Below are 18,001 nucleotides of genomic sequence, written 5' to 3'. Positions count from 1 at the left end.
TTACGAGTTCCTTTAATTTTTTTAAAAAAGTAATTATTGTACTACGGGCAACAAAGGACAAGGTTGGCTGGGGATAATTTAAAAAAATTAAAATTTAAAGAAAAACCAATTTATTTAAATTTTACGAAATACAAAGCAAATAAATAAATGTAAAATATAATTTTTTTTCCATAAAAATTACCAAGTAAAAATCAATTTATCTATGTCTTCTAAGTTCTTGACGATGCCAAGGAGTGGTCAAATGATAATGCCGCGAGGCTCGTCCAGTACGTCGGGGTCGTAGACCTTGATCATCATCATCGTCGCCATTGTCGTCTTATCGAGCAGGTGTACCCAATACACTCTACGATCCACCTTTGAAAGACGGTGATGGATTTATGATATTTGACGCCATCATCGTTGTAACTGCTTCTACTTGGCTTCAGTGACCATATATGATATTGTCCCACTCACCCGTAACCGCATGTTTTGTTGAAGATGCTTGAGTATACTATGGTGCATCCCATGAATCTTCAACCCAATTCATTCGAGTCTTGGCTGAAGTATGAAATGGAGGATTGAAACTGAATCTAACCTGAGATGCATAATAGTACTCTTCATCCGTAAATGCTAAAGCGAAAGGAGACGAAGATGATGATTTCTTCTTGGACTTAGACTTGGACTTGGCACGTGTGTCCTGATGATGTTGTCATTATGCCCTCTTTTTCAGTGTTGTGAGATGCCATTTTGCTTGTAAATATAAAGATAGTGGGAATGGTAGAAATCTAAGTCCATCAGTGTAATTTCCTAATGATGGAGGAGTGATAGTTCACACTGATTCCATAGGTCGATATAGCAAGCGTGTCGCACTGGCTAATTTTCATCATGTTTCCCACACATATCGATTGCATGGAGCGCGTCCATATCAACCTTTATTTTCCGTAGGAATCGACCGGTGCACTACAAACTGGCGTATCTCTATCAACCGCGTGCCACTCAACAATCGCTTAGTGGAATAACGATGTAACGACACACCATAAGTGGGACCCCACTAAAAATCACATCGGCAATACGCTGTTATCTCCCTGTCAACATACGAAATCCAAGAACTGTAAATATTAAATATCAAATTTAGTATATATAAAGTTAAAAAGATTCAACAAATAATAAAAATAGCGTATGTCATATCGCGATCGACTGGCGATTTCAATCCTCATCCGTAAGTCTCGTGCATCGGCACCCGCAAACTTCGTCTCTGTTGTTTTATGACACCATCTAAAATATTTAAAAATAAAAAATATTATAAACAAACAAATAAAGAAAGAGATTTTTGAGATTAAAAAAAGGTTAAATAAATGAAGTTAAACAATTACCTTACAACCAGCGAAAACTCGATCGGGCCATCTGTAATCGGCATAAAAAAATAGCAAGCGATACCAGGACCATGACTATAACAATTGTTAGAGTATGCCCAAAGACCAATCATATGATGATTGTAGTGATACATTTTATTTACCAATTTTATTGAATAAAGGCATTGCAACTATTATTTTCAGTTATATATTTGTGTTTAACATAAATTGAAAGATAACAAAATCCATATAATAACGTAATTATTATTATTAAAAGATCCTTAGTCAAGTATTATTATGGTCATGAACAATAATAATATGCTTAAGACTAACATTTTATTGATTGATGACAATGAGTTGTCATTGACATAGAGATGTCAGAATTGATACATGATTATATTGTTAGAGAACAATGTATTGGATTGACCCACTATGAGCATATGTCTTGGATTATTATGTGACAGTCACAACATTGCTCATGGTGATGACTATATGTATGATCCTCAGATTTGAGATCATTATTATCTCAACATATATTGTTGTATGTTTTGATACAGTTAAACATGATTCGTAACTGGTTGCACTATAAAAACTATTATTGAATGTATCTCGATATATGTAGTGGTGTGTGTATGATTAAGATATGATTTTTCCTTCCTACATAATAGGAAATATATCACATGCCACATGATTGAGTGAGACTAGAAATAAATGGCCATGCTCGAATAAATGGCCACTTGATTGTTACAATTTGTTGTACGTTACTAAAATATATATCTAGAGTTAATATATTTATTAGGGGTGTGCAAAATTACCTGACCCGGTTGACTCGACCCATCGACCCGCATAAAAAAACTGGGTAATTTTCTAAAAATAAATACCTGACTGGGTCGGGTACCCGACTCGACACTTTCCGGGTCGGGCCCAGGTCACAAAAACTGATTTTTCTGGGTACCCGGTTACCCGAGTACCCGGTTAAGTTTTGCCACCCTTTGCAGATACACTCTGGTTTGGCCCTTTTCTACCTACAACCATGCCTTCAGCCTTGCCTTTTCCATTGTATTTCTGGCTCAAATGAATTTCACTTGTGTTATTTTCTTTCCCAAAACCTATCACTTTGCTGCCAGCACCAACAAGCACACAAGTTTCTGAAGGTACCAATTGCTTCATGCCTTTGATTTTATGGCTGGTGTTGCTTGAAGATGAGCAGCTCCCGAGACCAGTCAGAGTCGACCTTGGTGAACTCGCAAAAGCTCCATTTTTCTAAATTTAAAAAAGAAACCCATATTTAAAAATCGAACCATCACTAAAACTCATCTCAAGAAAACAAAGAAGGAAACTATTATACCTCATCTTTTCCTAGGGAGAGAGTGGGAACAATAAGTTTCTAACTCGTGGAGCAAGCCAGACTGCGATTCAATCCAACGAGAAACTCATCCTCGTCACTGCTCTCAGTCTCCGTGGACTCAACAACGGATTCAACAGGGGAGCTCAGAGCTGAAAAGGAGTCGAACGAGTAAAACTCGTAAGGGAACACACTGGGGAACCATGACTATGGGTACCCACAAATGGCATTGTGTGTGTGTCTTTTATTTATTTAATAATTTGAAAAACAATCTGGGTATTCGGGTACCCGATATACGGGTACCCACAAAATCCGAGTACCCGAAACATCCGGGTCAAGACACGGGCCGAGAAATCGTAGACCCGGATGTTTCGGGTACTCGGATTTGCACACCCCTAATATTCATATTTGATATACATATTATTTTAATTATCCTGAATATAGTAAGTAAACATTAAAATAATGTAATTCTGATTACAACTCTTTTAATGGATATTTAATTCATAATAATTAAATAAGAGTTTACATAAACATTAAAGAGTGTAATTCGAATTATAAGTCTTTAATGGATATTTAATTTGAATTAATTAAATAAGAGTTTAATTAATTCAAAATAATAAAAACTAATATGTTAGGGTAACTCGGATATTTAAAGATAAGTGAGGACTAGTAGCCGCACTTAATCTTCAACCGTTTTCTCAAAACCGTTTTTGGGAAAAGTTAAATTTTTCTCTCAACTGGGTGAACTGAGTAGATGTCGAGACATTTTTTTGTGGATGATAGGATTCGAAACGTTCGTGATCCTCAATAACCACTGTTGTCTTAGCTGATTTACAAGGAACCCAATGTAAGTAATCGCATCCCTTCCTCCAGTTTCAGATTTAACATACCTGGATCGCTAGTGAAACCGTCGCGTTTTGTTTATGTTGCTCTATGGCGTGCACTGACGATCCCAATAGTGGTATCAGAGCTACTTGTACAATCCAGATTCGGGTTAAATTATTGGTTGATGTGATATGTATGAGATGCTTGTTTTGGTTTTACTGTTTTCCACGATTATGTGATATTTTGTGAAATTAGTTGTTGATTAAAATTACCATTAATATGTTAATTTGTTAATGAATTTTACAAAAAGAAAGGGAAATAAAAAGATAATGGCAAAATCTAAGGGAAATGCAATCCCAATCCCAAAGGAAATGATGCATTGAAACCCAAAAAGGGAGTTAGCAAAGAAGGAAAATGTTTCCATTGCGACAAGACCGGACACTAGAAGAGGAACTACCCACTGTACCTTGAAGAGGTCAAAAAGGAAAAAGCAAATGTAACGTTTTTTTCATGTATTTATGTTATTGATGTTAATTTATCAACATCTAGTTCTTGGGTATTAGATACTAGTTGTGGTTATCACATTTGTACTTCTGTAGAGGGACAGCAAAAGAAAAGGAACCTGGCTAAAGGAGACGTGGACATACGAGTTGGAAATGGAGCAAGAGTTGATGCATTAACTATAGGAACCTATGTTTTATCTTTGCCTAGTGGGCTTGATTTACATTTAGAGGATTGTTATGTTGTGCCTAGTTTAACTAAAAACATTATTTCTATTTCTTGTTTGGACAAGATTGGGTTTGAGACTATTATTAAGAATACTTGTTGTCCTTTTTATCTCGATAATGTATTTTATGGTTCGGTACAATTAATCAATAGTCTATATATTTCAGATCAAGAAAACACCATGTATAACATAAATACTAAAAGATAAAAAATAAATGACTCAAATCAAATTTATCATTGACACTGTCGTTTAGGCCATATAAGTGAAAAACAGATATCAAAGCTCCAAAAAGATGGGTTCTTAGATTCATTTGTTTTCAAACAACTAGATGTATGTGAATCTTGTTTATTAGGAAAAATGACTAAGGCTCTTTTTAATAGTAAATGTGATCGAGCAAGTAATTTATTGGGATTGATACATAATGATGTATGTGGGCCATCCAATGAATACACTAGCCAGGGGTGGATTCCAATACTTCATTACTTTCACTGGTGACTTTAGTCGTTATGGTTATATGCGTCATAAATCTGAAGCCCTTGAAAAGTTTAAGGAATTCAAAAATGAAGTACAAAATCAACTAGGAAAGAGTATTAATGCACTTCGATCAGATCGAGGTGGAGAATACTTAAGCATATAATTTGATGAACTCCTGAAAGAATATGGGATTGTCTCACAGCTTACACCACCTGGCATGCCACCATGGAATAGAGTTTCTGAGAGGAGGATTCAAATGCTTTTAGACATGGTTCGATCAATGATGAGTCATGGTGATCTTCTGACTTCTTTCTGGGGGCATGCACTTGAAGTAGATGCATTCACACTAAATCTGTTCAAAAGACACCATATGAGATGTAGACTGGGAAACGTCCTAGTATGTATTTTTATGAAGATTTGGGGTTGTGAAGCATATGTCAAACATCAGACATCTACAAAACTCGAACCCAAATCTCATAAGTGTATTTTTGTTGGATATCCTAAAGAAACTAAGGGATATTATTTCTTTAACATTAAAGAGAACAAAGTATTTGTTGCTCGAATGAGAGTTTTTCTCGAAAGAGGATTTCTCTCAAATAAAGGGAATGGTATAAATATTGAACTTTGAGAAAGTTCAAGAACAATAGTTCACTGAACCTGAGTTTGAGCATGTTCCATAAATTGTTGAGGAATAGTCAACAATTTAGAAACACAACCACTGCGTAGATCCATAAGAGAACACTATGCACCTGAGATATATGGATTTCTTGTTACCACACATGGAGACGTTCTTCTTATGGATCAAGATGAGCCTAGAACTTATCATGAGGTAGTGTCAAGCTCAGAATCTAAGAAATGGCTTGAATCCATGAGATCATAGATGGATTCCATGTCAGTAAACCAAGTATAAACTTTAGTTGAACCACCTGAAGGAGTCAAAGCTATATGGTGTAAATGGATTTTCAAGAAGAAAAATGATATGGATCGTAATGTACAAACATACAAGGGGTGATTAGTTACTAAAGGTTTTCAGCAAGTTCATGGTATAAACTATGACGAAACCTTTTCCCATATTGCTATGTTTAAATCCATCCGAATTTTGCTTGCAATAGTTGAGTTCTATGATTAAGAAATCTGGAAAATGGACGTAAAAAATGCTTTCCTTAATGGAAAACTCGAAGAGGATGTATATATGACACAACCAGAAGGTTTTGTCACTCTAGGAAATACTGGAAAGGTTTGCAAGCTACAGAGGTCTATTTATGGACTAAAACAAGCTTCTTGAAGATGGAATCTTCATTTCAATGATGCAATCAAAGAGTTTGCTCCTATCAGAAATAAAGATGAGCCTTGTGTTTATAAGAAGGCTAGTGGGAGCATTGTTTCTTTCTTAATCTTGTATGTAGATGACATACTCATCATAGGAAATGATATACCTACTTTGCAGTATGTTAAGACTTGGTTGGGTAGTTGTTTTTCTATGAAATATTTGGGTGAGGCAACGTATATCCTAGGAGTTAAAATCTATAGAGATAGATATAGACGTCTTTTAGGTCTGAGCATATATAGACAAAGTGTTGAAAATATTCAGTATGGAAGAATCTTATAAATGATTCTTGTCTATAAGACAATGTATTTCTCTTTCGAAGGAATTGTCTCCTTCGACACCATAAGAAAGAGAAAAAATAAGTAATATTCTATATGCTTCGGCCATTAGTTCTATCATATATGTCATGATATGTACTCAACCAGATATATCGTATGCTTTGAGCATGATGAGTCAGTATCAAGAAAATCCTGGTGAAAAACACTAGGTTGCAGCTAAAAATATCCTTAAGTACTTAAGAAGAACTAAAAATATTTTTCTTGTCTATGGAGGTGAATAAGAGCTTAGTGTAAAAGGTTATACTGATGCCAACTTCCAAACTAACAAGGATGACTCATGATCATAATCAGGTTTTGTGTTTTGTCTTAACAGAGGTGTTGTGAGCTGGAAAAGTTCAAAGCAAGACACAGTAGCTGATTCTACAATAGAGGCTGAGTATATTGCAACTAGTGAAGCAATAAAAGAGGTTGTTTGGATCAAAAAGTTCATATCCGAACTAGGGGTTGTTCCTAGCATGTCAGATGGTGTAGAACTTCACTGTGATAACAATAGAGTCATTGCACTAGAAAAGGAACCTAGATCTTATCAACAGTCCAAACATATTCTTAGGTTCTTCCATCTCATTCAATAGATCATATATCGAGGAGATGTAGAAATATGCAGAGAACACATGGATGACAATATTGTTGATCCCTTGACGAAGCCTCTGACACTGCAAAAGCATGATCGTCACACTGAGTCACTCGATATTAGATATGTGAGTGATTGGTCTTAGTTCTAGTGGGAGATTGTTAGAGTATGCCCAAAGACCAATCATATGATGATTGTACTGATACATTTTATTTATCGATTTTATTGAATAAAGGCATTGACACTATTATTTTCAGTTATATATATGTGTTTAACATAAATTGAAAGATAATAAAGTCCATATAATAATGTAATTATTATTATTAATACATCCTTAGTCAATTATTATTATGGGCATGGATAATAATAATACGCTTAAGACTAACATGTTATTGATTGATGACAATGAGTTGTCATTGACATAGAGATGTCAGAGTTGAAAGATTATTATATTGTTAGAGAACATTGTATTGGATTGACCCACTATGAGCATATGTCTTTGATTATTATGTGACGGTCACAACATTGCTCATGGTGATGACTATATGTATGATCCTCTGACTTGAGATCATTACTATCTCAACATATATTGTTGTATGTTTTCATATAATTAAACATGCTTTGTAATTGGCTGCACTATAAAAACTATTATTGAATATATCTCGATATATGCAGTGGGGTGTATATGATTAAGATAGGATTTGTCCTTCCTACATAATAGGAAATATATCATATGCCACTTGATTGAGTGAGACTAGAAATAAATGGCCATGCTCGAATAAGTTGATATGAGTTATAACAAATTATTCGTAAATTATAGTCCACTATAGAAATCAAGAAAAAATAGATGGACTATACAAGTGTGAGTATTTCAAGACTTGTGCCTATTCTAGATATAAAGGACAAAAGGATGTAATACATAAAAGAGTTTATCATGAAGATGATATGTCAAATCATAATTTCTTGTAACTTAGGTGACAATGATATATTGCTAAATGCCACACATTGTTTGTAATATTATAATTGTTCTAATAATTACTACTAACGTGACAATAACCTACAAGGTCACACCCTAGATTTGAAATAAGCAAAGATGTACAATTTGTTGATCGTTACTAAAATATATATCTAGAGTTAATATATGTATATTTGATATACTTATGATTTTAATTATCTCGAATATAGTAAGTAAACATTAAAAGAATGTAATTCTGATTAACATTTTTTTAATGAATATTTAATTCTGAATAATTAAATAAGAGTTTAAATAAACATTAAAGAGTGTAATTCAAATTATAAGTCTTTAATGTATATTTAATTTGAATTAATTAAATAAGAGTTTCATTAATTCAAAATATCAAAACCCTAATATGTTAGGGTAACTCGAATATTAAAAGATAAGTAAGGTCTAGCAGCCGTACTTAATCTTCAGCCTTTTTCTTAAAATCGGTTTTGGGAAAAGTTAAATCTTTCTCTCAACCGAGTGAACTGAGTAAAGGTCGAGACATTTTTTTCATGGAGGCTAGGATTTGAATCGTTCGTGATCATCAATTGTCACTACTGTCTTTGCTGATTTACAAGGAACCCAATGTAAGTAATCACATCCCTTTATCCAGGTTTTGGATTTAACGTACTTGGGCCGCTAGTGAGACCATCGTATTTTGTTTTTACTGCGCCATGGGGTACGCAGACGAACCCAACAGTAGTAACAAACATCTTGCTACATAGGCTTTTTCACCATGCTAGATAGTTGCTGCCTTGCAAAGCTCCCAATAAAGAAAGAACAAAATCCCCAAGCCCCAACAGGTATTCTGGCACACAGCGAAGTTTTCCAAATATCATAGATACTGGGTGTGCACGAAATTACTTGATTTGTCCATAATAATATCCCTCCGATCACTTGGAGAATAAATACTCAGAATGCTAAAACAACCTCCGCCTCGGTGGACTCATCTGTGACTTGGAATTCACACTCTATCCACGTTATCATTACCCGTTAGCCCCTCATGAAGTCAGATGGTGGTCATTTTCCCAAGACTTAGAGGATCAACGATGCAGGGTCGTAAAAGTTATGACTCACGACAGGGGCTCCATTCACTGGAACACCGAGTTGGTAAGCGATGTCTTCCAGAGTAATCGTCTTCACCACTCAGAAAGTAGAATGTGTACATCTTGGGGTGCCAACGTTCGATCAGAGCCTTGATCAACGCCGGGTAAACCTTGAAGCCACGTAAAAATATGGGCGGAAATAGATCGAATTGATGCAGATATACCATCATCCGCCAATGCGGCTCTTTGGTTGCCATCCCCTGACTATGAATACTTCATTTGTCGTCTAGATTGCATTGGATCGAAGAAACATGGACGTTATCCAGGCATAACATATATTCTCGGGTTGCCATTTTTCGAGATTTTCGCACAATGTATTTTTTTTATTTTTTTTCAGATTCAGAGTTTACTAAAATACCAAAACCATAAACCCCTATTTATAGCCTTACCTCCAATGGCTATAAACAACTATTGATTCAAAATGTCTTGCAAAACTCGTCACCTTGAGGTGACGAGTTTCATTGACCATTATTGCCCCTCTTCCCGTTAAACAACAATTCTTTTTTTAATTCAAAAACTCATCACTTCGACGTGACGAGTTTCATCAATTTTTTATAAATATTTTATTTTTAAAAATTTAATATATATATATATATATATATATATAATGGACTTATCACGTCGATGTGATGAATCATTATAACCCCAATTAAATAATGGCCACGTGAGACCCTTTACACAGGGACCATTAAAAAATAATATCTAAGGGAACTCGTCACCTCAACGAGTTTCAGGCAGATTGTAGTAAATTCTGTAGTTTGCTAAATAAAATTTGGGTAGGCCCAATACCCTAAATTTTTTACCCACCTGGGGTATTGGGCCAAAAAAACCCTCGTGACTTTGCTCTCTTTTCACATTCCTATTTTGTGTTGGGCCTTATTAGTCCATAGCCCATGTATATGGAATTCCACTTCATCTACCACATTCCCACGCAATCCCAATTAAACCCTCAAATTTGAACTACTTTCCTTTCTCTGCTCGTAAACTATATCAAATATCAATGGCTTATGTCACAAATAAGTATTTAAAATATTTTTTCAATTTACGTACTTAAAATAATTTTGGTCAAAATAAATATCTAAAGTTATCTTTCAAGTCAAAATAAGTACTTGAATTTTTTTATGTCAAAATAAGTACGTAAACTATTCAAACTTTTCTGTAAGTCATAAAAAAGTTGACATGTGACATTATTAAATAATACTCTAGGTACTTTGATTAAAAAATTAAATACTTTAGGTATCTATTTTGACTAAAAATACTTTAGTTACCTATTTTGATAAAAAATGATAACTTTAATAATTATTTTAATAAAAAATATTTCAGGCACTAAAATAAAAAAGATGACATCTCTGCGTACTTATTGGTTATACAAGCCAATATCAATCGATTTTAAATTTAGTATCAATCATATCATCAACTTTAAATTAATTTAGATGTAGAACGAAATTTTAGTTTAGTCTTCTATAGACACTATATTTTTGTTCGGGTTTATTTATTTATTATATTATTATTAGTTTATTTTTTTAATTAGTATTAATAGTTTAGGGGTTATTAATATATATATATGATAATTAAGAATAAAATAATAATATTATTTTTATTATTTTCATATTACAAAACAAGACCCAGCCAATGGACCAAACATCAAACCCAATTACAAAATGCCCAACGGGCCCACAAGGGCCAAACCCAAAGGCAGTTAGGGTTTTCTCCTTAGTCAGGCACCGCACAGATGGCCATCGGATCCAGACTCATATAATGGTCCAGATCACTTGAAACTAGGGTTTTCATCTCAACCCTTCAGCTGCCAGGTAACCCAGCCGATAGATTTGGACCCATCCAATGGTTCAAATTACATTTTAGGGTTTTTAGAACCCTACTTGTTCCTACGCCATCGCCTCCCAAGCAGAGCCATGATCGTTGTTGTCGCTCACTGCCAAGACTAAGCTAATCCCATCAGTCACCGCCACTGACAGATCCTGCCATGACCGCTGTCACTAGACCGAGCCTCTCCCATCACCGTCTCTTCAGACACCCGGCGTTGAAAGAAGCTTCAAGGTAGCCTTTCCTTTCTCTTTTTGGTTGTGAACATTTGAGAGAGGGGACTTTGACCCCGTTCCTGTCACTAGGGTGTTGTTTCCTTGGGGTTTGAGAAACAAGGTCAAAAAAGGGGTTCATTGACCCCGTTCAGGTGTGGCCAGAGAGGACTTTGACGCCTCTCTCGGTTAATATGAAAACACAGAAAATAGAGGGTTTGAGAAAAGATAAACGATTGGAGTGAAAGAAATGGAGAAGTAGGGTTTTTTGAAAATGTTATAATGGGGTATTTAAACCCCTTAAAATGATGTCGTTTTAGTTTAGGGTTTGTTGAAAACTGACACATGGGTTATTCGCAAGAGAGGGGTCATGGGTCTTGTAATGTTTCATTTTAGTCACGAAATAAAATTTTTTGTTTATCATGATTTGAGCCTTTTAATTTTGTCATGCATTTATTGTGGTCACTATTATGTTGATACTTGTGTTTGGGTTAATAGCCATTCGAGTCCCTCAGTACTTGTAAATTCATATTTTAGGCCTTAATTGATATATGGATAATTCTTGTGTTTGAACCTTTGAAGTCTTCCATGTTTACGTTTTAAAACTGATTTATAATATGCTTATAAAATGTCATATTTATGTGTTAAACCCTTCCAATTTTTCTTGTATTCGATTTAATCCTTGTTTTAGTTTGAAAAAAATATGAATAAATATGTTGATTGTTTCATTTTTTTTTTGCTTTATCTTCAGTTTAGTCCTTGTATTATTACGTATATGTATACATTTATTTTATTTCCTAAAATGTATAGTATATTAATATTTGTATATATATTATATTATTTCCTTGTATTATTACATATATGTATACATTTATTTTATTTCCTAAAATGTATAGTATATTAATATTTGTATATATATATATATATTATACTATTCAAAGCAACATTTTTAAATATTTATAGTTATGTAGTATGAAATGTGTAATATATTTATACATGGTTTTGGGAAAATTTATGTATGTGTTGATATATTAATAAAATGAATATTTTTAAGTATTATATTAGGTACTTGTGTTTAATAAAAATTTATTAATAATGTCATAAAATTATATAAGCTTATTTGTTAATTATTCGACTCATCTATGGAAAACCTCCAAACACCTAGGGTGCCCTTCCAAGGCTTATTTGAATAAAATAATATTAATATTCTTATTTTTTGTTTATCTATATTTATAATATATTAAGTCAATTATATAATTTATATAAATATATAATTTTAAATATTTTATTTTTTAATGAAATTATTTTAATAAAAATATTTATTGTCTTTTTATTTATTTTAATTCCTTGTTATTTCTTTGGTTTATTTATTTATTTGTTACATCATGTAATATCTTCATCCATTTATATATGTTATTTATTATTGTTGCATTAATAAATAATGTATTTTTTTCGTTTTCCAAAAGAATCAAAGGCAAGGTTGCCTTGCGATGTGAGTTAACGAAATTACGTCCAATATAACTGGATTTCAATTTCTGTTAATTCATGTAGTAAGGGAACATCCTTTTTAAACAAAATCCGAGTGAAATAAATCAATTTCAATCGAGTCAAATATTTCAAAAGGAGTTCACTCATTTTTTAAATTCGTCAAAGTAAAAGGATCATAATTTAAATTCAGTGTTCAAATTTGTGAAATTCCACCATCTTAGACAACATATAATCGAAGATACCAATTTTGAGCGCTGAGGGGGTGCTTATCATTCTCCATAGGTAATCGACTCCCGAATCCTTTAAAATGAATCTTTGGTAAGTGCATACCAATTTATGTCTTAAAAACGATTTTTCTTAGAATTATTTTAAAAAGATGTTTTTAGGTATTCGACCTACCTAGTTCAAAAGTCGATGGCGCTGTAATTCGAATTAAATCAAATTTACCAAAAAAATCAATCTTCCGAAAATAAAGTCATAATTATGTTTTAAATTCGATTTTTCAAAAAAATGATTATGACAAATTCAATTGTGGTATTAAGATATTAACTTTGAAACAATCCGATAATGTGGTAGTTTAGTGATGTTTTGATAGTTTGGCGTTGACGTGAAAAAAAAACTTTTTTACTTTATTTCATTATCTTCATCAAAATTTGAGTTTATTACTCATTTTTAGTCATAGTTGAAAATTATCATTCTTTGGTATTGTAAACACTAATTTTTTCCATTTTTATTTTTATTATTATTATTAAAATTATTATTATTATTATTAAATATTATTATTATATTATAATTATTATTTACAAACAGTTACAAACAAAACTGGACCGGCCCAGTTACAAACCCAACCAGAACCGACCCAAACCTAAATGGAAACCCTAAACTGATTTGGGGTTTCAGCTAGGGTTTCTAAACCCTAGCACTACTGTTGCTGCCGCCGTTTCCAGATGCTTCCAGCCGCCTCTGATGATTCTAGGTGTCTCCTCTCGCCATTGCCGACGGTCAACCGCCCCACGTTGACGCTTCAACTGGCAGGTGACCCAATCCGTTGCAACCACGACGACGCCGCCTCGAGGAAACTTTCAGAAGAGCCAGTTTCTCCTCCACGTCGCAGCTACCAAGGTGAGTCACCACATAGCTCGGTGACTCACCGAGAAGCCCCTCTGTGACCAGTCCATACCGAACACCATGGTGGCTATAAAAGCCACCACCGAACCTGCAAAGAAAGGACCACAACAAGCAAAGAACGGAGACAACAACCAACAAACCAGAAAGAGCAACAAAGAGATACCGAACAGACAAAAAAAATATAACAACCCTCAGCAGCAAACAAAACAGAAAGAAAGAAAGGAGAAAAAACTTACCGAGGAAGCCACTGGTGATCGAAGACGCTACGGGCTGACCAAACTATTCGAAATACCCGAAGGTATTTCTTCAGATCTACTCCGATCGGGAGTTTTTTAGGGGAAACTAACGTTGGATTTGGCCTAATAGGGTTTAAGAGGTTATTTGGGGTATTTAGGAAAAATCCGGCAACCGCGTGTGGTGGCCGGCGGTGGTGGCCGACGCCGGAGTGCGACTGTCGGCCGGGGTTCTCTCTCAGCTTTAGAGAGAAGCGAGAGAGAATTTAAACTCTCTCATTTAAGAGAGAGAAGAGAGAAATGAGAAATGAGATGCTGGCCCTTCGGGCCAGCCAGCATAGGGTATTTATACCCTCTCTTAAACGGCGTCGTTTAAGGGAGGACCTGTGTGTAATTTGGCAAAGGTTAAACCCTTTCTGCAGCCATCCTAACTTGTAATCTTTACATTTTAGTCACTAAATTAATAAAATAAGAAAATAACATGTTTAATCACTATAATTTTGATTAATATTGAATTAGGTTTCTAATTTTAATTTTACTATAATTTAGTCACTAATTTTAAATGTTTTCATTTATTTTACTGCTTTTAAATATAATTCTAATTGTATTTTTTTCTAATTTTATTTGTTTATATATTTAAATATTTTTATTATTATTATGTAGTTATAAATATATATATAATAAATAATAATTTATATTTTTTCAATAAATTATTTTAATATTTATTTTTCAATATCAAAGAAAAGGACAGTCTTAATACAACTGGATGTCCTATTCTGGTATTTTAAAATTAAATATTATAAAAATTTATTATTTAATTTTATTTAAATTAATATTTATTAATATCAAAGAAAAGGACAGTCTTAATACAACTGGATGTCCTATTCTGGTATTTTAAAATTAAATATTATAAAAAATTATTATTTAATCTTATTTAAATTAATATTTATCAAAGAAAAGAACTGTCTTAAGGCACCTAGAAGTCCTTTTCTGATATTTTTAAATATTTTTTTATAATTTTGAAATAATAGGATTATAAATTAAATATATTTTTAATTTTTAATATTTTTAATAATAGAGACAATTTATAATTAAAAAGTACCAATTTTGGGCGTTGTAGGGGTGCTAATCCTTCCCTAAACGTAACCGACCACGAATCCCTTTTTATTATTAAAAAGAACGAATTTTTGGTTATAAACGCAGATCAGTTCATTTTTTAATTGGTGTTTTCTTAAAACTCTTTTAAAAAATAATTTTTAGGTATTCGACCTACCTGACCCAAAAGGCCGATGGCGACTCCCAAATTATTTTCAAAACCATTTATTCACTTCAATTTTCCCGCCAAGTATAATATTTCGTGCCCGGACGAAAACCGGTTACGACAGCTTGGCGACTCCGCTGGGGACTTGTCAAACTTTAAAATCAATTATAAATTGTCTCTATTAATTAGAAATTAAAAATTCATTTATTTTTCTTTCAAATTTTTATTATTTTAATATTAATATTGTTTTTTTATTTATTCAGGTATTAATTATTTTATTTATCTGTTAGAGGTTTGAATATTTCTCCTCACACATAACACTTGCATTGCATAACATAAAAGCTCTATAATTGAGTTTGTCCCTTTTAAGTGGGAGTGAAAGCGACATCTTCGTGAGAATTTATTCTCCGTGTCAGACCTAGAAATTAACTTTCGGGGTTCATATGCTCTATGTCTTCGTGAGAATTTATTCTCCGTGTCAGGTATAGAGAAATGTGTCCTCTCGAATTGAACTCGATCCATTTAAGTCTGTAATGGACTAGGATTGAGGGTTGACAGCCCAAGGGGGCATCAACAATGACATTTCGAGTACCTTTACTCCTAGAACTGAAAACCTGCATATAATAAACCCTAGAAATTCACCTAATCTAAGACAGTACTGAACCTCTGTTCATAGGTGTACACAAAGGAGAAATAAGCTCTAGCTTTTAATTTATTTAATTTATTATTATTTTTTCTCCCTAAATAAATGCATGCGAACTAGAAATCATGCGGTTAGGTTAAATTTTCCAAACAAAGCATGGAACTAGAAAGCATGAGGTTAAGATTTATACCTTGATAGATAGATTTTTTTCATTAGTTGGTACTAACTATTTTATTTTTTTCTCATGTCTTTTGTTTGCATTGCATGATCAAGGCATAAAGGTGTTTACTTGAAAGACTGTTCATCATATTGGAAAGAAATTATAAATGGACAAAAAGTTTTATGATCAAACAAAATATGATGCGGCCAAAGAAAGACATCCTGAGAAAACTCTGAGGATAGAAGAGAGCTATGCACCTAGAGATCATGTGTTCATTAAGAAGCAAGAGGAGATACGAGAAATAAGAGAGCCGATGTCCAAGATGATGGATAGAATATCTGTTTTGGCCAAAAGAGAAGAGATTCCAGCACAGAAAAAGAGAGAGCTCAATAAACCTAACTCTGCAGTTTCAGATACGCAAGAGACTTCGATTCTTAACCAATTTGAGAAATTACAGACAATCATCATTCGTATTCACAAATCGTCTGGAGATACCAAAGAAATGGTGACAACTGTACAAGCTCCCAGAGATGAGAAGAAATCATTCAATTTGAAATCGTCAAAGTTTGGTCTGCTCCCGATGTCTAAAACTCAGGTTCAATCCAAGACAAAAGGTGGTTCTCATATTGATACTATCCCCATATCATATAAAGAGTTGTATGAGAAGCTACTTGAAGCACGAGAAGTGGATCCATATTATATAAAACCGTTCCAACCTCCGTATCCGAATTGGTATGACATCAACGTTCATTGTGAATATCATGCCGGAGCTCAAGGACATACCATCGAGAATTGTCTTGCCTTCAAACGTCGTGTCCAAAGTCTTTTGGATCATGGAACCTTACAATTTATGGTAAATGATCGACTTAGTTTGGTAACCAAGGGTCCTGATAGATTAATACCAAAAGTCTTCAAAGGTAAAAATATCAATAGGGGCGCCCAAAGAGAAGAAGATTTGCTGAGGTTTGAAGCTCAAATACGGCATTTGAAGATTGAAAACGATAAATTGAGCACAAAAGTGGAAACCATACATGAAGACTTCCAGAAGGTCAATCAAGCCTTTCAAAATACTGGTATAGGAAACACCTCAGAAGAGTGGATAGCAGGGGTCACCAAACTGAAAAAGAGTTGCAACATACATGAAGATCTTGTCCAAAAACTTTTCGAACACAAATGTTTTCTCACAAAGGAAAATGATCAACTCCGAGAATTAACATAGGAGATGAAAGAACACCAGAATGTCATGGAAGAAGCTGCAGTCCAGACAAGCAATATGGCCCATAAGCTGATAAACTAACTTGGTTTTAGGGAAGAAAACGGGAAAGTTATTCCCTATATGTAAAGTTTTGTTGAAGTTAGGACTAAAAGTTGTCCCCTACATGTAAAAGTTTTGTTGATGTACCGAAACTTTTGTGTTCAATGAAATCTGTTCTAAGATGATCACTCTTAAGTAACACCTTTTCATACATACATTTACATTTTGTATCTGTGCATTTTCATTTTGTATTTTTACTTTTTATATCTTTGAATTGCACATTTTGCATTCTTATTTTTCCATTTATGCATTTTTCACATTTTTATTTAAGTACTGTTATGTACTTTAATTATAAAAACATGTTAATAATTAATGAAAGGTTTTGTAACAGTAAAACCAAGGTCATTCATTCATATTACTTTACTGTCATCATGAAAACAATGGAGCAATCTTATAAGGAACTACAAGACCAGTGGCCAGAACAATTGACAGGGTTATCTTCGGATATAAGGAAAGAAACATCAGATTCAGTACCAGATGGATCAAATCAAATTATTCAGTATGTGACATCTGATAAAGAAGAGATAATTGATAAAGAACAACCATGCTGTCAGATTGAAGAGTCGAAAATGGTAAAACCCTCTGGGGCATCCCACTCAAACCCAAAGAGTAGCCTCATTAATTATTCACAATATGAGGAGAAAGTCAAGAGGACAGAGAAAGCAATCAGAAACATGAAAGATGTTAGTG

Source organism: Hibiscus syriacus, unplaced genomic scaffold, assembly GCF_006381635.1.
Source record: "Hibiscus syriacus cultivar Baekdansim isolate YM2019G1 unplaced genomic scaffold, ASM638163v2 tig00112382_pilon, whole genome shotgun sequence".
Classification (NCBI taxonomy): domain Eukaryota; kingdom Viridiplantae; phylum Streptophyta; class Magnoliopsida; order Malvales; family Malvaceae; genus Hibiscus; species Hibiscus syriacus.
This window is presented reverse-complemented; position numbering follows the sequence as displayed.